The sequence below is a fragment of the Protopterus annectens genome, chromosome 3.part0 (genome assembly GCF_019279795.1).
Source record: "Protopterus annectens isolate FY-2018-M chromosome 3.part0, PAN1.0, whole genome shotgun sequence".
Lineage (NCBI taxonomy): Eukaryota > Metazoa > Chordata > Ceratodontiformes > Protopteridae > Protopterus > Protopterus annectens.
The window spans coordinates 209,029,335-209,055,004 of NC_056731.1; positions in this window are offsets into that span (position 1 = coordinate 209,029,335).

Here is a 25,670-nt window from a genome sequence, read left to right on the forward strand (position 1 = left end):
TGGCACTGAATCGATCTGCCAGGATATTGGCAATATCCTTGTGATCAGTATATTTAATGCCATTCTGTTGTAGCTCAGAGCAGATCTGAGCATTGCCATTTAGATTCTTGACATAGTTATAGAATGCGTTGTGGTTATCTTTGGAATCTTTGACAATTTTATTTTTGTAACTAGCTTTGGAGGATTTTATGAGGGATCTCAGCTTCTTACTGAGGTTGGTAAGGGAGTTTTTTGCATCCTGGGATTTTCCTCTTTTCTGCAACAGTTTTTTTCCTTTTGTTGTAAAGTTTGTTTATTGCAGGGAACCACCAGATTGGCTTCCTTTTTTTGGAGGAGAGCATCTTGGTTCTATTTGGGATGGTACGATTCATGCATGAGTAGATGTGCTCGTACAGTGCCTTAATGTAGGACTCAGCAGTCGAACTTTCAGTTCCCATCTGCATGGGTGTCATGAAGTTTGTAACTTCTGACTTGAGTAGCATGAAGTCGGCCTTGGAGAAGTTTTTTACGGAGGTTTCCATACTGGGTGTGGGGGTGGGATGTGGATGTTAAGGGTGATTAGCCTATGGTCTGACCTGACCAATGAGGGGGTGACCATAGGTGTGGAGCATCAATTTCCCATGTTGGTAATGACCAGGTTAGGATATTGGTGCCCCTGGCGGGACTATGGATTAGTTGATCCAGGGCATTGGAATTTATGAATTCCAAAAACCGTTGGGCAAAGGTGTTGGTGCACGAGTAGTTTTCCCAGTTAATGGCAGGGTAGTTGAAATCACCCAGTTTTAGGGTGTTTGGTTGTATATTAATATTTTCCAGTATGTTTAGAAAGGTGTAGTGAGAATCTTGAGGCAATTTGGATTGCAGTCTTACCTAGTGTTAGTTGTACCTGGAGAATTTCAGACGCATTGTGTTGGGCAACTAACCTGGTGGTGTGAATATCCTTGGTGAATATGGACACTCCTCCACCTTTAGTGTTTTGATCCTGGTTTGGTAGCTGAAAAGTGTGGTAAGATGATATAATGATGCTAAATCAGTCTGACATCTTTTATAACAGAGTTGTCTTTTAAATGATTTTTTTATTTTTAAAACAGAACTTAAGTTTTATACCCACAATTTGCTTCAGCCCCTCATCGACCATCAAGACAGGCCAGTTCTTTTTAACTGCTTCACAGACAAGATGAATATCACTAGAATAGGTAAGAGAAACCTTGGTGGCAGTATGTTGCATATCTGATTTCAGTGCAGGAGCACTATCCGACCCATCCGTCAAAGAAAAGTACAGTTTAGCCCTGCCATGTCTAGCACTTTGTACCTCATTCATTGCCTTATAAACGCCATTCCTTAAATTGCCTCTATATATAAAATCATTGCTTAGCTCCAGTAATCCTCATTATTACTCAGCCTAGATATTCTCATAAACTGGCCTTTAACGACATTATTGTGTACATACTTGGGATGCATACTAGATCACCGTAGTAGGTTGTTCTTTTTACAGGGTTTTTTATATATGCTAGTAATAGTATGACCCACATAGGTTTTGACTAGAGTTACATCAAGGAAATCAATACTATGTAAGGAATAGTTTGAAGTGAACTTCAAAAAAATAGTTGTGCGTTGAAGATAACAGATAAATTCATGTAACCAGGAGATAGAACTGTTCCAAAGCAAAAAATATCATCCACAAAATGTTTCTTCCTCCATTTACAATGAACACTTCACAATATCCCCAGTCTAGTATACTCCATTTGCATTCCATGCAGCCCCTTCCTTAGATGTAGTTCAGCCATCCCCATCCTCATTTGTCATCCTTCTGTGTCTCTCTGCCAATGCTATATCTCTTTACCCCACTTTGTGTACATCCACCCTTCTTAGTCTGTGCTGCTGTGTGTTTATGTGTATGTGTGTGTGCACGTGCGTGCACGTGTGTTTATATGTGTGCGTGTGTGTGTTTATATGTGTGTGTGTGTGTGTGTGTGTGTGTGTGTGTGTGTGTGTGTGTGTGTGTGTGTGTGTGTGAATGTGTGCATGTGCGTGTGTGTACGTATGCGTGTGCGTGCGTGTGTGTGTGTGTGTGTGTGTGTGTGTGTGTGTTTATCCTTGCAGACTAACCTTTGCCATTTCCTTCATATATTTTCCCTTCCCCCTTCCCCCTTCCCCTACAGTCTTTCTATAATAGAAAATGAGACACTATCTCCAAAATTACATGTTCTACCTTCTTCTTTTCAGTATCTGTGTACCTGCTGCCTTTTACTTTTTCCTACTTCTGTGTTCACCACTTTCTTTCATTTCTATGCATCTGACATTTGACCACATATCCGGATGCCATAGCAACAGCTGAAGAGCTGTATATCACTGTGCACTGCTTTGCGCTGTCCTGCGAAGTGATGCACTTGTATATGCAGCATAGCCTCTATATATTTACTTATGCAGAGATTTGGGAAGTAACAGGTTCAGCTCTTGGAGATTCACAGAGGGTGGTACATGGTGTGTATATTTATTGTGCCTTCCACTTTTGATTATACGTTTCACTAGACAGATGATTCTGTTTATTTATTTACTGCACTGCTCATCCATGTAGATCTTAGGGCAGTTACCTGTATGGAAGTATGTAATTTATAGAATTAATCTATGGACTCCCACATACTGCCGGAAAGCTGCAAAAGCACTATCCAGGCATGCTGTATATCTTTATGAATCCCTGCAATAATTTCTTCAGTAAACAATCCCATTACCTTATGGCAAATTCAGCATAGATATTACCATGAGCTCCTGTATATCCTTGTGTAAGCTAACAAGTCCATTTGCCATATCAGTGTTAACTGTATCACCCCTCCTTCTATTTCTCCCACTACACATGACACTGACTTAAACCAATTAGTCTTTCACTATTGAACCTAACAAAATTAACTATCAGCTGGCATACATGTACCACAAATAACTAATATGCAACTGTAGCTCTTGAGTTTATTAGTGTCGAGTCTCTTGACTAGATTGTGTCCTTTACTACTAGGGGACCACACCTATTCAACTTTGTTCTTACTACTATAGCATTAACCTGTTCCATAATGTAGGTCTCCACACCAAGATCAAATCATGCCACTATCTCTAAACTCTTTTCCAAGAACCCAGTCCAAGATGTCATCTAGCACCAGTGTGTTCTGGGATTTCTCAAAGGCCAGCTGTCTAGCATTTTCAGACATCCTGAGGGAGTTTAAAAGCTCTCCACCTCACTGATGTCATTATAACAGAAGTAATACCCCCCCCCCTTTGTTAGCCAGTTAGGCACACAGTCTATTTTCAGGGGTAAACTGGGAGCAATGCTGGTTAAGTTAATTTCTCAAGGTCAAACAGTATACAAGTAAGGGTTGAGGGAACCAAACTATGCACCATAGGAACTACATTTCACAGGCTTATCCCTCTGCACCAACTCCCAACAATGAAAGTAGGTGCTTATATCATAGGCTTCTACTTTCACCCTAACTGCTTTGAATCATCTGTTCCTGTAAACAGGAAGGACAGTAACTTTAAGAACAAGCCACTATGGTGGAACTCCAATATCAAACAATTGTCCAAAAAAAAGAAATTCTGCAACTTAGGAATAAGTTCAGATGTCGCCATTCTACAAGCAACATTAAAGGCACAGACTATACATCGTCAGCTTTTGGGTAAAAAAAAAACATAACACCCTTTTAACTATGTTAGGACTCAGAGAAGTAAAACTCAACACTAGACTGCATTGATCTTTAATGGTGCCACCTACTCTAACCCTGGAGAAATTGCTGATATACTATCAGATAAATTAAGTTCCAACTTTTGCAAGCCCTTCCCTGCATATTTTCTCCTTGCTGTCAGCACTAAAACTGCCTCACCACTTCCCTTTTAAACCTATTCATGCTTAATGTCTTCACTGGGTACATGACCAAAGCCTGGAGAATGGCCACAGTGCTGCCCCTATAAAAAGGGTGGGGTCCTGCAATTGACCTTGGGTACTGTAATCCAATTAGTTTTACCATTATCATCAGTAACATATTATTGAGTAAAACAATGAATTTTGCAGTCTACAATCTGTTGTCCTGAACTTTCAGGGAAACAATGGCCATGCAACACACATTGTTTATATGCAGCCAGCTATTGTCTTTGTTATCATGCCATGCTCTAGTATTATTGAGAAATTTATGCAGCTGAATAGTAATCCCTACAGAACCTGATGGAGATCTAACTGTCTCATTGAAAGAATATACACAGTCTGGTATGGTAGCACTCTTTCCTTTAAAAGTCTTGCCATCAGTGGTGTCCTCCGGGGTTCCTTATTAGGTCTGATACTCTTAGGCATATGCTTTTCTAATTTTTAGCTGTAATGATTTCTAGCTACATTTATATATCACTACAAACTGGGCACTACTAGTAACTCTCCAGCTCATAGCCATATTCTTTAAGAGAACCTAACCCACATTAATTCATGGTGACAAGACTACAGACTCATTTTTAACATGTACAAACATTACTCTTTGAGGTGGAAGATTACCCATGTGCACCCCACATTAGAGATGCTGATTCAATGTTGATACTGTTATTAGAGACTTAGGCACATTTGTTGACAATGAGTTCTCAGCTGACAGTTACTTATAGAGTTCTGTTACAGAAGCCTTCTATCTACCTCAGCTAATTACTAATATTCTATATTCAGGTCCAAGGAAAATACTGCTCCTCTGTTCTCCATAATAAGGTCTATAATAGAATATAATTCTATAATTCTTAATATTTCTTCATTTTCTGTAATTCTAGTGTGACTTCCAACTGCACTGAAGAACCTTGCAGAACTTAAATCCCCAAGCCAGCTGTGTCTCATAGAATTCCCTTCACCTATCGTGTGGAAAATAACACCACTAACATAAGTAAAGCCAGTGGGACATCCAACTGTACTGAAGCACCTTGCAGAACTTAAATATGTGTCTCATTATAATATAAAAGGCATTAGAAGGTTGTGCTTTTTTTTTGCTGTAATCTTTAATGTACTGAACATAAATGCATGAGCCAGCAGCAGGGAATTCAGTGCCACCACCCCCCATGCAGAGACATTCTGATTTCTTCCCTTAAAGTCTGTAAAAACACTCCACACTAAACTGTAATTTTAGCCCTTCCAGTCTCTTAAGAAACATTTATCCATCTTTTTTTTATGTGGTATATCTCCACTACCCTCCCAGTCTGTCTCTGAGTTAACATTAGTTGCCTCAATCATTTACAGCCCTCAGACACTTCAACACCCCCCCCCCCCAGCAGAAACATTCTGGTTTTATCACTTAAAGTCAGTAACACATTCCGACTAAACTGTAATTCTAGCCCTTCCAGTCTCTAAAGAAACATTTACTTATATGTTTTTTTCTTCTATGTGATTTATCCCCAATACCCTCCCAGACTGTCCCTGAGTTAACAATAGTTGATTCACTCACTCACAGCCCTCAGACAAGATAATTTCTTAGGGCATCCAACTGGTAAATTAAAAGGGCTCTCACTACTATTTAAAGAAAAAAAGCATTAGTAACACTAGAAGGGCTAACATTTTAGATGTGACTTCAGAGCAGCTGATAGTTTATGTTTTTAATTGCACATACCTTGATTGGCTCATCCTGCTCTGCACACCCTATGGGCTCAATCCGCTCCCCTACCCTGCCCTCAGTTCCCACCAGCCCCTGCATACTCTGATTTTATAGGTAACCTCCTTTACAAAGACCATCCTTCATCCTCCCATTATCCAGTAATAACATCCCTCAGCACTATCTACACACGCCCTTCCACTTCCTAAGTCCTATCCTCTTTCCTCACACCTCACCCTCTTATCTCTACCCAATCATAGTAGAACAACTCAGCTTTCCCCTCTGACTACTCTGGTTAAGATATTCTCACTAATCTACACCATCTTCTAGCTAAATTCACTATACACACCTCACACCCATCACTCTCATATCTACTCTCTCATTCAGCACTTCTACAATTGTTGTTCTTACTGTCTGATTCACTCACATATATGCCTTAACAAAATCTAACCAACTATTAACAATTTCATTTTCCACATCACTTAGAAGTCAACCATATGAGATAGCAGCATGCTACTTTACCTCCTCTTACCACCCATCCTATTTTTCCTCTTTGGGTTGTTATCCATTCACACTATCCTACTATACCCTCCAACATCACCCACTCTTACCTGCACTGTATCACCCTACTATTTATGTCCATACTTCCATGTCTCCCCCTCCCTCTTTAATTACTCCTACATTCAGCTTCATAAATTAAAGCATTTCGCCATTCCTCTCTACTCTCCCAAACATAGACTTACATCCACTACCTACTACATTACTTTGTTTAGTAAACTAACACCATTGCCTACCGCACTTTTACTAGAACGGGATATCCACCCCAGTCCCAGTCCATCCCATCCCACCATCACTGCCAAACCAACAAGGTACTAACCCCTTCCTCTCCACCAAAATACCTATTACTCTATTCCATAAACCTACCAGTTCTTCCAAACAAAATAACAGAATGCCATGATTGGATTGCCCACCACTCTCCCCACATCTTAACTCTCTCAGAAACTTGGCTAAAACCACATATTAGAAATTCTGAAATTCTACCTCCTGGTTATAACATCTTTCAGCAGGAAAGACTTTCTAAAAAAGGGGAGGTATCTCCATCCTATACTCAGAACAACTTAACCTCTCCCCCCTCTCATAATCGCTGCCAGACTTCTCCCCAGCAGAACTTGTCTTTCTTAACTATCATCTCAACCCTCATAAAAACACTGGCCATAGTGTCTATCTACATACCCCCTGGTAACAACATTCCAATCCTTTAAAATATCTTAACTTGGATCTCCCAAATATGTCATGTGAAACAATCATACTAGATGATGTTAATATTGATTGGAATAAGCTCTCCCCTAAAGTCCCCAGTTCCTCTATTAACCTACTCGGCTTCAGTCATCTTATTTCTTCTTCCACTCACATACACAAAAACTCCAGCTTCATTCTTGATTGGATCTTAACTTCCAACCCCAATCAGTATCACAATCTCACCAGACTCAATAAGTGACCATCTCCCTGTCTCATTACTAAGGTTACCTTCTCAAACCCCAACAACCCACCTGTATAGACAGTGCTGTACCCTGTCCAAATTTAATGGAGAAACTTTTAACTACCAATCAACTGGTCTGACCTGTATAGCCTTCCTCTAAATGATGCTGTTCTTGAATTTAACAACATTTTCCTAAACATACTAAATGCCCTACCTCCTATTAGGAAAATTAGAATTAAACCAAATCTTGCCCCCTGGCTCTTCAAAGATACCCTTTCCACCATGAAACTTAGAGACAATACCTGGAAAGAATGGTCTTAGTCAAAATCACATTCTCTCCTCCTTAAATATAAAGAACTCAGAAACATCACTAAAAAACTTATTATTCAGGACAAAACAACATTTTATCAAGAAGTCCAATCCACCCAGTTTTCTAATCCAAAAAAATTCTGGCACACTACGAAGTGTATACTTCATCCTGGTAAACCCTCTACCCCCAACCCCTTCCCTGACAAAACTCGTATTGAAACTGCCACTCTTCTAAATAACTACTTTATAAACTCTATCAGAAAACTAACCCACCCACAGAACAACCACAAATAGCCCCTAACCCCCTCAACCACCCACGCCCAATCAACCTTCTCCCTGAAACCTGTTTCCACTGCCTATATCAAATCCTTTCTGCTAAAACTGAAAACTTGCTCACCCTCTTTTGATAACCTACCCCCACAATTTCTTAAATGTGCTACTGACTCTATAGTAGATCCCATCTCAATTCTTATTAACTATTCTATCAAAGAATCCTCAATCCCTGAGATCTGGAAATCCTTCTATATTATTCCACTTCACAAGGGAGATAACTCCACCGAATCTACCAATTACCGACCAATAGCCATTCTTTCCCCTCTCTCAAAAATTCTCAAGAAATGCATTCATAAGCAACGTATGTTCTATTTATTTCATGAAAACCTCCTTATCCCCTCTCAGCATGGATTTAGACCACACCACAGTGCATCCACAGCCCTGCTATATTTTACACAGACTGTAGCAGAAGCAAAGGACAACAATAAACTCGTATCATGTGTGTTCCTTGACCTCTCTAAAGCTTTTGACACTGTCTCCCACCTTAAACTCCTCTCTAAACTATCCAAACTTAACCTCTCCACCTCCACTGTCCTCTGGTTCTCCAGCTATCTCAAGACATCAATCTGTTAAATGACAGACTTCCTACTCACCCTTCTTACCTATCCAAACTGGTGTCCCCAAGGATGCATCCTTGGCCCCCTTCTCTTTAATATTTTCATTAACAATTATCACTCTGTCTGTATCTCATATTCACTAATCCAATACATGGATGATTCTACCCTTATCCCCCTCTCTGACAACCCCACTAAACTACACTCTCTCACACAGACTTCCTTTAAAATTGTCAAACACTGACTAACTGACAACCAACTAATCCTTAACCCAAAGAAAACCAAACTCCTTCTTTTTCTCCCAAAATCTTTATCCCAACTTAAAACATCTTTCAGTCTCTCTTCTCTTGACAACATCTTTGCAGACTCCACTACAAAACTTCTAGGAATCACTATCGATGACCAACTGAAATTTGACCATCATATCCTACAGTCCATCAAAAAGGCCAATCAAAAAGTAGATTTGCTGTATAGACGCAAAAAATTCTTTAACACTGCTAGGACTTCACTTGCACAAGTCTATCTTCTCCCCTGCCTACTCTACACTTCCCCTATATTCACACAAATCCAAGAAAATCTCCTAACCAAAGTAGAACAAACTTACAACCAGATAGCCAGATTTGCCTATAATATCCCCTACAGATCCCATCACTGCCTCGTACTAAAAAAACTTCAATGGCTCGAGTTCCCACAACTACTCCAGCTTTCAAAGCTACAAATTGCACATTCTCTTTTCTACAAACCTGAAAACTGTCTCTCCCTGTCCACCCTCCTATCCATCTACAAACCTTCATGTTCTCTCTGTAGCACTGACCAAGCAGTACTGAACACCTACAAGTCCAACAAAACTAATGGCAGATTACTTTATAAATGCTCCATATCTCAAACCTGGAACAAACTCCCATCTAACATATGACATATCCAATCTTCCCTCCTGTTCAAAAAAGAAATGAAAAAATTCTTAGCCACCTAATCTGTCACTACCACAGCAGAACTATTCCCTTCATATATTATATATACTTACAATCCTGTGACTCTGTAGCTACACCACTGAGCACTCTTAAAAACTAAACATTCCTCCCAACTTTGCCCCCTATTTTACTTCTTATTTCCCCTGTCACCCCAACTCTTTACTCCACATTTCCTTCTCTCCACTCTCTCTTTACCACCACTCCTTCCACCCCACCCACTATACCTGACACAACTGCCATGCTTTGCTATTCTCTGTCTCTTCAATTACTCTTCACTCTTCTCTACACTACACTTGCTGTTCTTCTATTTTGTTCCACTAATTCTACCTCTATCATTTTGTTGCTGTACATGCACAAAATGTGTACTTTTAAAGATTTCTACAAGGCATTAATGTTGTTATTCACATCTCTTTATCTAGTCCTTTTTAATGTTCCTAAGCTTGTAATGTAACTTGGTATGGTTATGATATATGTGTATTATTATTTTTTGGCATTATCTTTTTTATTATGTGTTTGTGGAGCTTTGTCGATACTTTTAATGATTATCTGCAAGGCATTAATGTTGTTATTCACATCTTTTTATCTTGCCCTTTTTATGTTTTTAAACTTGCAATGTAACTTGGTTTTGTTATGATATATGTTTATTATTTTCTTTGGCATCATCTTTTTCATCGTGTTTCTGGGGCGTTTCTCCTTGGGTCTCCACTGAAAGTGGGCGCCAGCCCAGTTTAGTAACCCAGTTAACGAAGGACAAACAATATAAATAAATAAATAATTCTCCCTTTGACATAAACCTGTCCAACAGTATTGCCCAGCATGAAAAAACATAATGTTTCCTAACCAAGGAAATCTCTGACTTGATCTCTCTAAGTTATACAGAACTTCTAAAAGTCCTCTCACAGTCTCCATCTTTTATAGACTACTGAGAAGTAACCTTTGCTTATGCTACAAGGTCATAAATGAGCTAATCCTCTTCAATCTATTGAGTATTTGTAAAAAACATACTACCACTAATACCCACCCTTAATCTAAATCAGAGTATAAACAGAACCTGTTAACAGGACAGAGATCTCTCCCAAAGGATCACTACCTATGGAATAAGGTCCTACTCCATGTCAAGTTAAGTAGCTTCCCACCCTTTTTAAAGGTATCCTTGATGAATGAATATAGAGCTATACGTTTACTCTTGGTCTGTCCTATCAGGCTTTATAGGTAGGGGGAACACACAGTGGGAATTGCAGTGGCTAGCCTCCAGATGGCCTACTAGCACAACTGCCTGGTGCAAAACCTATGAATATATGAAAGTATAATAAATGCAGTATTAAGAAATTCAGAATGTATCTGGAAGAGATTATACATTCTATAAATATAAGCCAAACCATTTTAAATGCTACCAGCCATTGCCTGTATCTGATAAGTAAAAAAAAGTTTGTTTGAAGCAGAAATTATTATATTGTTATTCATATTTTCAACGTCTGATTTTTTTAAATTTGTTTTGTTTTTATTTTTTATTTTGCTTCTGTTTTCCGGGTTTATCCAAATGGTTTAGTCAAAAACCTTGTTTCAGCAGAGGCCCAGGTAGAAAAGCTCCAACATATTACAAGCATTTTTAAACAGACTTTCAGTAATATGAATGAACAGACATTAAGTAACATACATTAACCATTACACATTTATTTCCTAATGACATTTCATATGAATGCAATCTCAGTTGCTTATAAAATTACATATAAAATGGGATTCTAAATGAAGAGAAATAGTATGACGATATGGCAAGCTGAACATAGCAGGGCATTTATTCTGGAGGTGTACAGGAGCAGATCCATTAATTTGATAGGTAAAGTTTAGTTGTGTTTAATGAGTTTACATTCAGAATGGATATCAGTAACAGAGGGATGTGGTTCCATGGTTTAATTACACTGTTTGAATATAAAGATTCACCAGCAGTGTTAGATGAGTTGGTAATAATGATTAGTGTTTTTTTTTCTCAAGAGTATAAAATTCTATTGGGGAAGTACTGTTTTATTAAGTTGTTAAGGGCTTGGCAGTTTTCTGGGATATAGAGAAGTCTGTTTATTGTAGTTATGTGAGAGAGAGCTAAGTGATGTGGTAGTTCTAACCAGTTTAATTCTCTGAGGGCTAGGCAGTGGTGTGTTGTATTGTTATAATAATTGGTTGTTTTGGACCATTTCTAGCTCTTTTGAAGTTCCCTGTTTAAAATCCACCTCTGGGCATTTTTTTCTGGCTATACTACTCAGACAAGCTCCTCGTGGTCCTGCAGAGTGGTCCTAGCTACAGAGAACTCAGAAAAGTGACTGCTTTCTGGATTTAAGTATCTTTGCTGTTTTTTTACTTAAAATACCTTCTCTAGCTTACCCTAAACAAGCTTAAACTGTTTTTTAGCTGTTTGCTGCATTATTTAATATCTGCACTTAAAGTTACATTTTACTCGAAATTGATCAAAAGTTTGTTTGTTTGTTTAATTTAACTGTTGAGGCTGCCCACTAAAGTGTGCTAGCCTGTGTAACTGATTCATTACTGTTTCTGCATTTTCTGTGTATTTTCTATCTAAAAACAAACAAAAAAATAAATAATCCTTGTTTTCCCGCCTCTCCTCGACTAGTTTAGACCAGTTTACAGGCTTTGCTGTATTCTGGGCTGTGGTGTAGTTCCTCTGTTTTCCATTACCTTACTTGGATAGAAGGAAGTTTCTTTGCTCACCAGTGGGAGTGGGGAGCCTTGAGCAGCCTACCTGTCCCTGTAGGAAGTGACCTCAGCACAAGAGCTGTAGTAATTGGTTGTTTTGGACCATTTCTAGCTCTTTTGAAGTTCCCTGTTTAAAATCCGCGTTTGCACAGCTTTGCGCGGTTGTGCGCATAGCGCAGCGCCGGTTAAACAAGGTTAAACTTCTTCTGGGTCCGCCAAGTCTGCTCTTCAAATTTTCCCTTAAGGAAGCTCTACTCTTAGTATAATCAAACTACTCACTATATTATAAGCCTAGCACTTGTTCTCAAAACTTCTCTACTAAGTAAGCACTCTCATACTAAGTAAGCACTACATCCACCTACCACCCCTGTGGATATCCACTTCCTTTAAAGGCACAGCACTCCCTTATACTGTTCTAGCATGTCAAATGGTAGATTACTGGCGTCCTCTCCAGTTCAGCTGGTTAACTTGGGTATCTTGAGACAATGCTACAATTGTCTCATGTACACAGACAACCCTCTCCTCCTCCCAACAAACACAAATACATGTGAGAGATGCAACTATATAGCCAAATTGGAGGCTGAACTCTCTCAACTTAGGGCTGGCATGACCAGACAGGAGGAGATGGTAACCACACACACAACAAACCCAGTCCCACAAAGACCTACCGCAACTTCAAACCAAACACATAAAAACACAAAGACATACTCGGAGGCTCTAATAAAAAACTTACCAAAACAACAGAGGCTCCCAAAGCAGACATCCAAATATCCACCACCTCAAAACAAAACACATGCGAAACATACTTCAATAAATCAGTGTGTCAATCAATCACAGCCGTTAAGGCCAAACACCATGCCTGATACACTAGTAATAGGTGACTCTATAGTCAGACACACTGATGTCCCGCTTACCAGGCTGAACAAGGAGAGGGTGACTGTGACCTGCCTATTGGGAGCTAGGATCCGCCACATAACACACGCACTCAGGTCACTCCAAAGCAAGTACAAATATGACTCCGTCATTGTCCATGCTGGCGTGAATGACCTGAGACGTACCTCCATGGACTACATGAAAAGAGACATAGAGGAGTTCTCTGATTATGTAGCCCAGGCTGGTATGACCCTGACCCTGGGATGACATGTTGGACAAGCCATGCTGTTTTGCAAGGGACGGCTTGCACCTGTCACCACTGGGCTTCCGGATATTGGCTAAGGCTCTTGCCACCCCCATAGTGCCTTTTTTAGGCAAGACTCAAAAGACAAACCCACCTCCTTAGAAAACAAAAATGGAAAAAAACTAAGGGTAATGCTGCTCAACGTCAGAAGTCTAAATCTCAAGATGCAGGCACTCGATGCACTCCTCAGTATGGAGAACATCGACGTCTGTGCAGTAACTGAAACCTGGTTCAAGGCTCCTGAGAGCACCCCAGTGCTACCAGGCTATACCTCGTATCATGCTTTTCGGCCCCAAGACCCGGGCCGAACCACAATGGGAGGGGGAGTGTCCATATTCATCAAGGACACCCACACCTCCAGGTTAGTAGCAACACATGAAGCATCGGAGACCATACAGGTGCAACTAACCATAGGCAAAACTGCTATACAACTGGTAGCATGTTACAGACCACCCTCCCAATCTCAGGAACCCCACTCAGCCTTCCTGAAGACATTGGAGGATATGAATGTATCACAAAATACCATCATACTGGGAGACTTCAACTACCCTAACATAGATTGGGTACATTATTCTAGCCCTAACACCCTAGCCCAAAGGTTCCTGGAATTCATAAATTAAAATGCACTGGAACAACTAGTCACCTCTCCCACTAGGGAGATAATATACTAGACCTGATCATCACAAACATGGGGACAAAATGCTCCACACCGGAGGTATACCCCTCACTAGTGAGATCTGACCACAAACTAATCACCCTGGATATACATATCCCACCTCCACCCCCAGCACAAAAGACCACAGTGAAAAACTTCTCAAAAGCAGACTTCACTCTTCTTAAGACTGAGATGGTATCCTTTAAGCCCACTGGGCCAGTGGATACCATATCCCACAATGCTGAATCCTTCACAAATGCTTTCTATGGACATCTCCAAGGATGCATGGATCATGCAATCCCAAATAAGTCCAAGTCCCTCTCCACCAAAGGCAAGCGTCCTGTCTGGTGGACCTCAGCCATTAATAAATTGTATAACAAAAGAAGGAAGCTACTGCACGACAGAGCAAAATCCCATAATGGGAAGACATCTCTGATCAACACTAGCAGAAAACTACGTTCTCTCATAAAAACATCCAAGGCCAACTTTGAGAGAAAAATTGCTAAGGACACTAAAGATAACCACAAAGCCTTCTTCAGCTATGTTAGAAACCTGGGCGGAAACCCTCAGATATGCTCAGAGTTAGTTCACAACAACAAAAAATACACTGAACCCACAGATATTGCCAACATTTTGGCTGACAGGTTCAGTGTAAATTTCTCTCCTCCCTCACCCCCAAAAGAAGAAATACTTATCCCAGCTGAATGTAATCTCCCTGTCATCTCAGATGTCCAGATGAGAGCCGCCCTCAGCAAAAGCTAAAAACACAGCATCAATGGGACCTGATGGTATCCCGGGTTGCGTGCTACATGAACTCCAAAAGGAGCTAAACCCGCACATAAAAATGTTATTTAACCTTAGCCTTTCTACAGGATATGTACCTGAACACTGGCGTACAGCAACAGTGGTCCCACTCCACAAAGGGGGTACCTCTACAGACCCTGGGAACTACCGCCCCATAAGCTTAACCAGCCTGGTCTGCAAAGCTATGGAAAGAATCATTATGGAACTCATAAACAGAGACATTGGGGACCTACACACACTTGATCCTACCCAGTTCAGCTTTGTAAAGGGCAGATCCTGCCTTTTGAACCTGGTTGACTTTTTCAAAACAGTCACTAGAGCCATTGATGAGGGCAAAGCAGTCCATACAGCCTACCTGGACTTGGCTAAGGCCTTTGACACAATACCCCACTCAGGCATCATAGATAAGCTCAACAGCTTAAATGTAAACCCTTATGTCACTAGATGGGTTGCAAACTGGCTAAATGACAGAACCCATAAAGTTAAAATCACTGGAGCAATGTCAGACTCAAAGCCAGTCACAAGTGGTGTCCCACAGGGATCTGTCCTGGGACCCCTCTTGTTCGGCATTTATTTCTCAGATGTTAAAGCAAACATGGGAGGGTTGTGGCTGACAAAGTTCGCAGATGACTGCAAACTAGGCGCCATAGTTGATACACCAGTGGACACATACATCATACAAAAAGGCCTCACAGAAACGGACAACTGGTGCCGGAGTCATGGCCTTAAACTAAATGCCAAAAAATGTATAGTCATCCCCTTTGGGAAAAACAAAGTACCCACAAATTATTACATAGACAGCAACCCACTGAGTATGGAAAAAGTAATCAGAGACCTAGGGACCCAAGTCGACAGCGACCTCTCATTTGACACCCACGTTGCCAAAGTGGTTAGAAAGACATTCTACCTTGCACACCTTATCATGAAGGGATTCACATCCAGATCCAAGGATGTCATTGTACCCCTATACTCCTCCCTCATCAGACCCATGATTGAGTACAATGCCCCATTTGGTATGTACCTCACCTGGCATTTGCAACAGCTGGAGAGACCACAAAAGTACCTCACCAAGAGGATCAAAGGTCTCCAACATATGTCTCATTCTGCCAGACTAAAGAAACTCCAGCTCTTTTCAGTAGCATACCGCCTGCTCAGAGGTGATCTGTGCCTGACGTACAAGGCCATGTCCAATCAGGAACTGATGGACATGCTCCACCTCAAAAAATCCAAATCCATCAGAACCACGAGCGCTAAAGACTTAAACCTCAGCACAAGTATGAATAGGACATGCTGGAGGGATAGATTCATAACCCAGAGGCTTCCCATGCTCTGGAATAGAATCCCAGTTCATGTTAGGCAGAGCCCCTCACTAACTCTCTTCAAGAGAAATCTTGATGAGTGGATGGGAGATCGTAAGTTTACCCCAGGGGTCACATCTGTGTCACTACTAGACAGGGGCATAGTAAACTAATTCTATTATATAAGGGGACCTTCACTGTGTCACTATTAGACAGAGGCACAGTATTCGAAATCTATTCTGTGCATTTTTGTACCATTTCATGGGGTGGCAAAAGCCACATCACTATGGCTAGGCTTACAAATGCCCCAGGGCAGATAGCCTAGTACTAAACTATGAAACTATGAAACTATAGTTTACTGAAAATATGGCTATTTTGTTATAACATTGCTTAATTCTGGACAATTGTGAGACTTGAATCTTACTGAAGATTGGGGCAGAATAGATAAGAGATGGCAGTCAGAAAGTATAGGGTATATATCTTCTGACTATGTCAGTGAGGTAGGTTGTACTCTGGATAATGTACCTAGTTTCTGATGAGTTTTTTTTTTAACCAAGTGTAATATATGGAGGTCGAATTTCCACCGATCATCTGTTATTACACCCAATAATTTTATGGGGTTGCAGAAAAGGTCAAAGATAACAGATTACAGTGGTATAGAAAAGCAGAAAACAATCTGGTAAAGAATATTTGGGACAGACAGGTAAAGGCAAAAGGAAACAAGGATGTCCAGCAAAGAAGTGGATGGACTATGTGAAAAAAGACCTGCAAAAGTCAGGCATGAGTGTCGAAGAAGGCAGAAATGTGGCATTGAATAGAGAGAGATGGTGACAATTGACACAACACCCTAACCCATGTACAAAATGGGCAAGGGGGGGGGGGGAATCTGCTGCTGCTATGACTGCTGATGGGGAATTTTGTGTGCTTTTCTTGTTCTATCATACTATTGTTGGCAGAGACAATAGTGAATTTTATTTTATTTTGGTAGAGATGTGTTTAGGGGTAAAGAGGAGTAGTATTTAGCCATGTTTCAAAATGTAAATAGGATTACTGTGTAGGGTCTTGGAGTTCACAGAGAGATTTGGCACAGCTATTAGGGTCAAGTCTTTAGTATATTAAACAAATAATAGCTTTTCTTCTGGGCAGAGGTCATGTTGAAAAGCACAGGGCCTAGTACAGATACTTGTGAAACACCAATAGTTACAGGCAAGAAGGTGGAGAAAACATTTTCCCATTTAGCTGTTTGTACTCTGTTTGAGAGGTAGGTATGGAACCATCACAGTGAAGAGCTGGCAATCCCTAAGGATGAGAGTCTTCATCTAAGAGTTTCTGGTGGGAGACATATCAAAAGCTTTGTTTAAGTCTATGAAGATGGCTTTGGGCATTTCTATGGGTGTTGACAGTATTAACAAAATTCGGTGAAGCATTATTAGTGCTGTAATTAGGGTAGAAGCTGCATTGGGTTGAAGACAGAAGCTGATTATCTTTTAGATAGTTGAGAAGTTGCATATAAATGCATTTTTTATTATTTTTGATACGGCAATAAGATGACAATTGTCCTGTAGTTTGAAAGATCTGTATTGATTCTACCCTTGTGCAGTGGAATAATGGATGATTTGTTTTTCCATTCCAAGGGAACTTTATTTTCAGATATGGATCAATTGATCAGAGTTGAAACTAGATATTCAATAGTCTCAGCTGCTATTTTAGGATATCTGCCAGATAGATTGTTAGGGGCAGTTATAGCAGGCTTTAACTTTTTGAGGTATTTTTTGATGGTATCTGTGGGAACTGGTTGGAAGGAGAAATGATGAAGGAGGTTATCTGATTCCGTTGGGACATCAGGAGCATGATTAGTCAGCTGCTTGGTTAATGAACATACAGTCTGTATGAAGTGATTACTGAATTGATTGGCTATGGTATCATTTTGTTTCTGTGTGTATAGTGTTGGTTGCATAGCTTGTCCTGAATTTAGCACTTTAATTAGACCAACAACAATTGGGATTATTGGAGTGCATGTTTTGATTGGTTGAGTAACAGGGTTTCTTAGCTTTGGTGAAAATTTGTTTTGTTAGGTTTCTTAGTTGTGTTTATGCTAGCAAAGTGGGAGCCGTTTTATTTTTTTGTTCAGACTTTTTAACTGCCAAAAGTTGAAAGTTATTTTAGATAAGTATGCAACATTTATGGTAGATCCTGACCGCTGCCAAAATTGAAGCTGTGATTTAACGAAGTAATTTATAAAGGATGACTATCTACAAATCTAGCATCCAGCATTACCATCTCAAAGTCACAAATTCTGCACTTCTATGTGAACTGTAGGTGGTGGAACCTCTGAGACTTCTAAAACTGCTACATTTTGAGTTAATATTCATCTTCTGTGTGGCGACATGCGTGAATGGGCCTTCCTTCATTGAAGGTTGTGCGTTAGGCCCGGCAAGCCAGCATGTAAAAATCTACTGCCAATCATTAGCGGACCGGAGTTCCGCTGTGGTGACCCCTAACCGGGAAAAGCCGAAAGACACAACAACAGCAACTCATTTTCTCAATGTATAAGTTCCTAGATTTTCTGCATTTTAGTTTGAATTTAAATGATGCCATCTCTGACCCAACAGTTACATATATGGGGGGGGGGGGTTGAGATTCAGCAAGGCAGAGTCAAAATAAGGAAATCATGCAGCCTAACTTAATAACCTTCAATACTCCTTAATATTTCAGGCAGTTGTAAAGTGAAGAAGCAACTGTTAGTTTAATTTTTAAAGAGTAATACCTTTTCAAAGTAGCAAATGCATAGTTAGATATTATTTTGGCTGTAACGGCTAAGAGCAAATGCTCAGAAGAGCAAACATTCTTTATTTATACTTTACTACCTGCAGGCAGCTCTACTTGTGAGGTTGTGGTACAGTGTGGTCTGGGAATTTGTCCTTTGCCAACTGTTGTGTGATATTTCTGTTGGTATATGTAGCTAACAGAGAGTGCAGGGGCTTGCCCCCTCGCACGAAATACTGTTTTTTTCATTGTTTGTTCATTCAATCTAAAAAGATTGTTCTTTTACTCTCTGCTCTTTTGAGTGTTCACTCTTGTTAGGTAATCATTATTTTATATACTTTTTAAGGCAAAGTAGGATTTTCAAAGTCCTTATAGACAATATAGAATAGTTTATGCTCTGGCTCCAAGGATATGACCCAGCAGTCAGACTGCAGCAGTTCCTGTAGCTAATAGTAACTGTTGCATCTTCTGTAACTTCCCTGTAAATGCTACTATTTTAGTTTACCTTGAGTCCCTCTAAATTACATTTTAGAGATCATTTGCTGTGGTTGTAGTCTGAATTTAGATGTCCTTTCTGTTTCTACAGTTACTTTTCTAAGGGGGAGAATATGATTCAGCAAGCCAGAGCTCAAATTGCGAAATCATATTGTCTTAACAACAATCTTCTTACAGCAAAATATGCAATATATGCCAATTATTTTTTAACCAACATACTTCCCCTTTAGCAAATGCACAATGTTATTCCATTTTGCAGTTTGAAAAAGGCAAGTGCAATGTAACTTTTTTCACTGTTACCTTGAGTCAAAACAGCTCAAGTAAAATTTTTCATTTTTCTTGGAAAGAACATTAATTTTTGTTTTGGCCATTGATGTTTCTTCTTTCAGACTGCATTTCTGCTCCAGAGACTCTGACTTTATTGCATAATATCTGGAGAACTATATATTAAATACCGATTTGGTCATGAATTGAAAACCCATGGATGTTAACAAAAGAGCACAGAGAAAAACAACCAATATGTCTGCAAATGTAATTTTGTTAGTTTCATTGAATATTTATCATTAGCTTATAAGTGAATTCATTCCACTCACCCTCCCTCTTACATAAAAAAACTTTTAGTTAAGCAGCTTGGGGAAAGCAAATTTTACAAGTGTCTTTGATAAAGGAACACTTTTTATAGGTATAAAATGAAGCAACACGTGTTCAAAATCTTTATTTACACTGAGACATAGCCATAATAAAAAGGTATCATAATAAAAAATATCCAGACAATTTTGTATCACACATTGCATTGTGTTATTTTAATTTCCGTTGCTGATAAATGAGGAAAATTATGCAAGACAGAACTCAGCTGTTTTAAAATCTCAAACATGAATAATTTGTGGTTAGAGTTGCCCTGTGTATAAAATTAAGGTCATTTCTCTCTTTCGTTTATGTGCTTTAAGACTGTAGCCCTTGATATAACCCTAGCAGTTCTAGAACATTTCAGTGATTAGACCTGCAGTAATACAGACTGAATTTTGATCATATTTTTCACTCCTGCATGTCTATTCATCTTTACAATCCACTTTATTTTTCCCTCTAATTATTATGTACTTTCTGTAGCTTGTAACTTTTACCACATCAAAAGTTATGAATGACCTGACACACATCACTTTGCTAATTATGATAATGGGACACAGCACCTGAATTCTAAATGAGTCATTTCTGAAATGCTTTTTCAACCCATCACAGCTCATGAATACCAATTTTATAATGATCAGTCTGTAATATTCTGCTATAATCTGTCAAAAACAAAATTATTAGCATTCGTTTTTACTGAACTCTGACCTCTAAGTGTACCACAATACAGAATTCAGTACCGTGCCACTGAAATGCACCATATCAAACTAAACATTGTGTCCTTCCCTGGACATGCACAGCACTCAATAACTGACTATTGCATTTCCATAATTATGTCAGATTCCTTACTTTTGCTCTTCAGTATATTATGCTTTGTTGTGTTCTTTTCACTTTAATTCAGCTAAGATTGTGGGTGAAAGGGGCTGGTCAGGCCTGTTCAGGTATCCATTTACCAAATGTATAAACTACCAACCAAGCAAACAAACAAGTTCATATGTCCATCAGTAGTGTTGCAATGTAAGCTATTTTATAGTATGCTACAAGTGTGTCCATGTAATTCATATGGTCTAGAAACAGAACAAAACAGAATCACACACAAAAAAAATGAAAGATTACCTTCAGGCAAATTTCTGTGTGGAGTTTGCATGTCCTCCCGGTGGTTGGGTAGTGTTCAAAAGACATGCGTGCGTAAATGGGCTTGCCTTCGTTGAAGGTTTGGCATCGAGCTGGCACCTCGGCATTTCGTAAAAATCTACTGCCAGTCATTAGTGGACCGGAGTTCTGCTGTGGCGACCCCTTACCGGGAAAAAGCTGAAAGACAAACAACAACAACAACTGTGAAAAATACATCATCAACTAAATATACACTTGAGGAGAAAAACAGAAATCCACAGACTGTTATTTTGACTAGAATTACAGCATATGGTAGCTGGCTTTTGTATATGTGCTTTATTTATTTGCTTTTCAGCTTTTTGCTATCAGTGGTACACCTTATGTATGGCTGACTTTTTCAATCAAGGGCAGATAACACATACTTAACCTGGTGCATTCTTTGAGAAGGTCACCAAAGCAGTGGATGAAGGCAAAAACAGTTCACACTGTCTATTTTGACATGGCCAAGGCATTTGACACAATACGCCTCTTGGGCATTGTTGACAAACTCAAGAGGTTAGGTATAAACTCATATGTTACCCAGTGGCCAGCTGGCTCACAGACAGGACACAGGATATTATAATTGGTGAGTCCACCTCTACAAAATGACCAGTCACAAGTGGAGTTCCTCAAGGATGGGACCACTCATTTTTAGCATTTAGTTTTCTGAAGTTAAGGTCAATGTCAATGGCCTCTGGCTAACTAAATTTGCAGATGATTGCAAATTAGGCGCAGTCATACAATCCCTTACTGCTGCAAATGTTCTACAGGAAGGGCTGACAGAGACAAATAACTGGTGTCAGAGACATATGCTAAAACTAAATGCCAAGAAATGCATAACTGTATCATTTGTGATGTCATCCTCCGCTGGTGTCTATCATATTGGCAACACATCCCTAAGAGCTGACCCAGTAGTCAGGGACTTGGTGACACACATAAACTAATCCCTTAAATAGTCTCCACTGTAGGGTAGATGTCAGCAACCCTCCTTCTCATGGCCATTTTTATCCTGCTACCTTCAGTTAGCACCAGTGTACTGATAGTTCTCTCAATCCCCAGCACCACTTGTTCACCCTTTCTCAGTATGTATCTCTCCAATGTGATTCCCCTCTCTGTGTATGCAACCTGCACCCTGTCCTCTCTATAATCCTATACATCTGCCTCTGAGTGAACTCTTAATAATTATGTGTCTTTGTCTGCCCTGCCATCACTTTCTCTGTTTTGTTATCCTTTCCCTTCCATTGCATCTATGTGTGCAAAAAATATGGTGTAACCCCCCCCCCCCTCCAAAAAAAAAGCTTCTTTTTATGCATAATCCTTGGCATTTTCCTATACTCAGACCTTGTCTTCTTCCCCCTACTTATTAAATACACCTTATTTCATCATGTCTTATTGCTTCCTGATTCTCAACATGGTGTTGGAACTGTGAGGCATGCACTGCTGGACATGAGTGGACAGGAGTTTGGGGGTTATTCCGATCTAGAATCAAATGCATTCTCACAGTATTTAGAACTGTACCATGCTCATTGTGGGAAATATCGGTCAGCCATGGCACATCTACAAGTGCATGCCTTGAGATGTTAAAGATGTTATGTAATTGTCATATACCACATTTTTACTATCTTCAGAATAAGAATACACAGCTGTTGTGATCTTGCATATTTTGGGTTGGATTCCAAAAGTTATTCATGGACAGAGCAGTATGCCAAAGGAAGACTTCAGCACACCAGCTGTGGTCACGATTGCAGAAGACGTGCTGCAAGCAGTCCAAGTATTTGACTATTCTGCATGGGATAATTACGGATTCTGTGCAGGTCCATTGAATTCCAAAATGCATGGTGCAGACGCAATGCAACTTAAATACAACAAACTGCAAAGCTAAGTCTACTGCATCACAAGGAACATGAGCTATTACTATACTACACTATGATGGAATCTATAATACATCCAAACAGTAAAACAACAGCGAGGCAAACAGACAGCTCAAACTTGTTAAAATCCACTATGAAAATTTATTGCACAATAAAAATGGTAAGTGCTTTCACTATATAGCTTCCTCAGACCTTCTAACTGAAACACAATTCATACATTTTATAAAAAGATTTGAATTTATCACAACCAATGAAATGCTTCGTAACATTAATTCATTAATTAAGGTATTAATCAGTAATCTGTTACATAATTTAAAGTACTACTCTCAATAAATTCAATAACTAAATAGTAAATGTATCAAATAATCTATTACATTCTTTAAAGTGCCATTCTCAATGAATTCAGAAACTAAATAAATATATTCAGGTACATGTATAAAGACTCAAAAAAACTTTTCATCTATTAACTTTCCTACTTTTTAATAAAGGCTCATTCATTGAGTCCTTTACCTACATCAGCACGTAGGGCAATGATCCAGTTCACTTCCCATGGACATCGATGGCTGATGGGCAAAGCTTGGTCTGCTGACAGGGGGCTTGCCCCTCCCATGTGGCAATCAGCTAAGTACATTCAGGGCATGCAGAACCCTGCTTGTACTATAGTAGTGCTGTAGTACTGCTGTAGCCAGGGATTTTACATACTGTGTCGCACCCTGTGTGAACCAACGAACACGGTGCAGCTCTGCTGCTGCAACACAAAAATGACAATATATGAATATGCATGCAATAGCAATATGAGATGATTTACTTTATAGACATAGATATTACGGAAAGTAACACATATGTGTGCAGCCTGGAACACCTGCTTCTATCCCACCCTGGGTAAGCACAGCTAACTCTCGCCATATGCAGGGATGTAAGAAACTGTGTGATCTCATCAGGGGGGTGTCAATGGTGGGCCACCATCAAAGGCAAACCTCATGTTGGCTGCATGGAGGATTATGCCAGAGCAGTGTTGGTCGACAGGCCTCACAGGATCTATTGTAACTTCCCACTGCATTAATCATGTTCATAAGGTCAATCCCATCTTCATTCCTCCATACTGCATTTCCTGCCCATCCAAGGAGTCTCCATCCATGTTGATGCAGAACATCTATTATAATCTCATTTTCCTGTTGAAAGAAATCATCACCCTAAGTTTGTTTGCCATCTGAAAGACAGTTATATGCAAATGTTTAGATTCACCTGGGGGCCCACATATGGAGATGATTATTTCAACAGCTTATGCCACTGTAAACACTATGCAGTCCTGCTCAATGCAAAATTCTATGAAATACTCACTGTGCCATATAGTAATGTGAAATATAAAACCACACAATAATGCCTGAAAATATAACACTTGGAATAGCAACATAACTCGTGATATCTGTTGAGGCTGTCTGTGGCATTCGAGTCCCTTAGAGTGTATATCTAAGGGATGGAGGTCCAAACACAACTGCATCAAGCCACAGGAGGCACGTAGTCTGCATGCATTTCACATTAACATACTACACAAACATATGTGCACAACAGAAATGTGGCTGTAGCAGTAACAGGTAACCAGTGTAAGACAATCCGTCATATGACATGTTATACATGATGACCTTATATCAACATAATCATTACTGAACAGTGAATCCACATTAGCAGAGAATATTGGTAAATTATCAATTCAACAATTTACAGAAAGCATCAAAAAGCCTCAGGATCCATAAGCAGGCCACAGATAATATGGATCCTTTTTGTATTAACTCAGTAGTTCTAATACTAGTTTTAAGAATAATCAATGAATAAATATCCATTTCAGCAAAAGGAATGCATACTACATAGCAACATGCTGATTTGGCATAGTGGTATGGTGCTCTGACTGTAGTGCATAAGGTCCTGGGTTCAAGACTTGGCAGAGAAATCCATGGCAGTAGCACAGCATTTATCTGAGGACACAGGTTGACAGCAATCTCTCCTTCAACCACCACATTGCCACTGTGGTCAGAAAGTCCTTCTATGTTTCACATCTCATTACCAAGGGTTTTGCATCCAGGAAGAAAGAGGTCATCATCTCTCTCTACTCTTCCTTCATTAGACCAGTCATTGAGTATAATGCCCCATTTGGCATGTACCTCACTAAACACCTGCAACAGCTGGGAAGGCCACAAAAGTACCTCATAAAGAGGATCCCAGGCCTTAAACACATGCCCTACATGGACAGACAAAAAACGTCAGCGTTTCTCTGTCTCATATCATCTATTAAGAGGTGATCTCTGCTTGACTTACAAAGTCATGTGTGACCCAGCACTGTTAGAAATGTTACACCTAAAAAAATCCCAATCCCTCCACACCACATGCTCCAGGGACCTCAACCTCATTACCACAATCAACAGAACATGCTGGAGGGACAGGTTCATAACCCAGAGACTGCCCATTCTCTGGAACAGACTTCCCATATATGTCAAGCAGAGCACCTCAGTCACCCTTTTCAAGAGAAATCTTGATGAGTGGATGGGAAATAGAAAGTTCACCTCGGGATCACTCCAGTGGCTCTACTTGATAGAGGCACCAGGAACTAACGGCAGCATGATGCCAAGGCACTTCTATGGGCTAGGTTTTGTAAAGGTTCCAGGGCTGGTAGCCTAGTACACACCTATGATCCTATGAACCTATGCAGATAATGTCAAAATCTGCAGTTTTCTGTACATACATTACCGAGTATATGGAGTCACCTGCAAAATATACAGAAAATTTGTAAATCCATCGTTATGCACTGTTCATTTTTGCTATTTGCATCTGTCTGTGCAACTGCATATGGGAAATTACTGTTTGATCTTGATGCAGATGTCAGCAC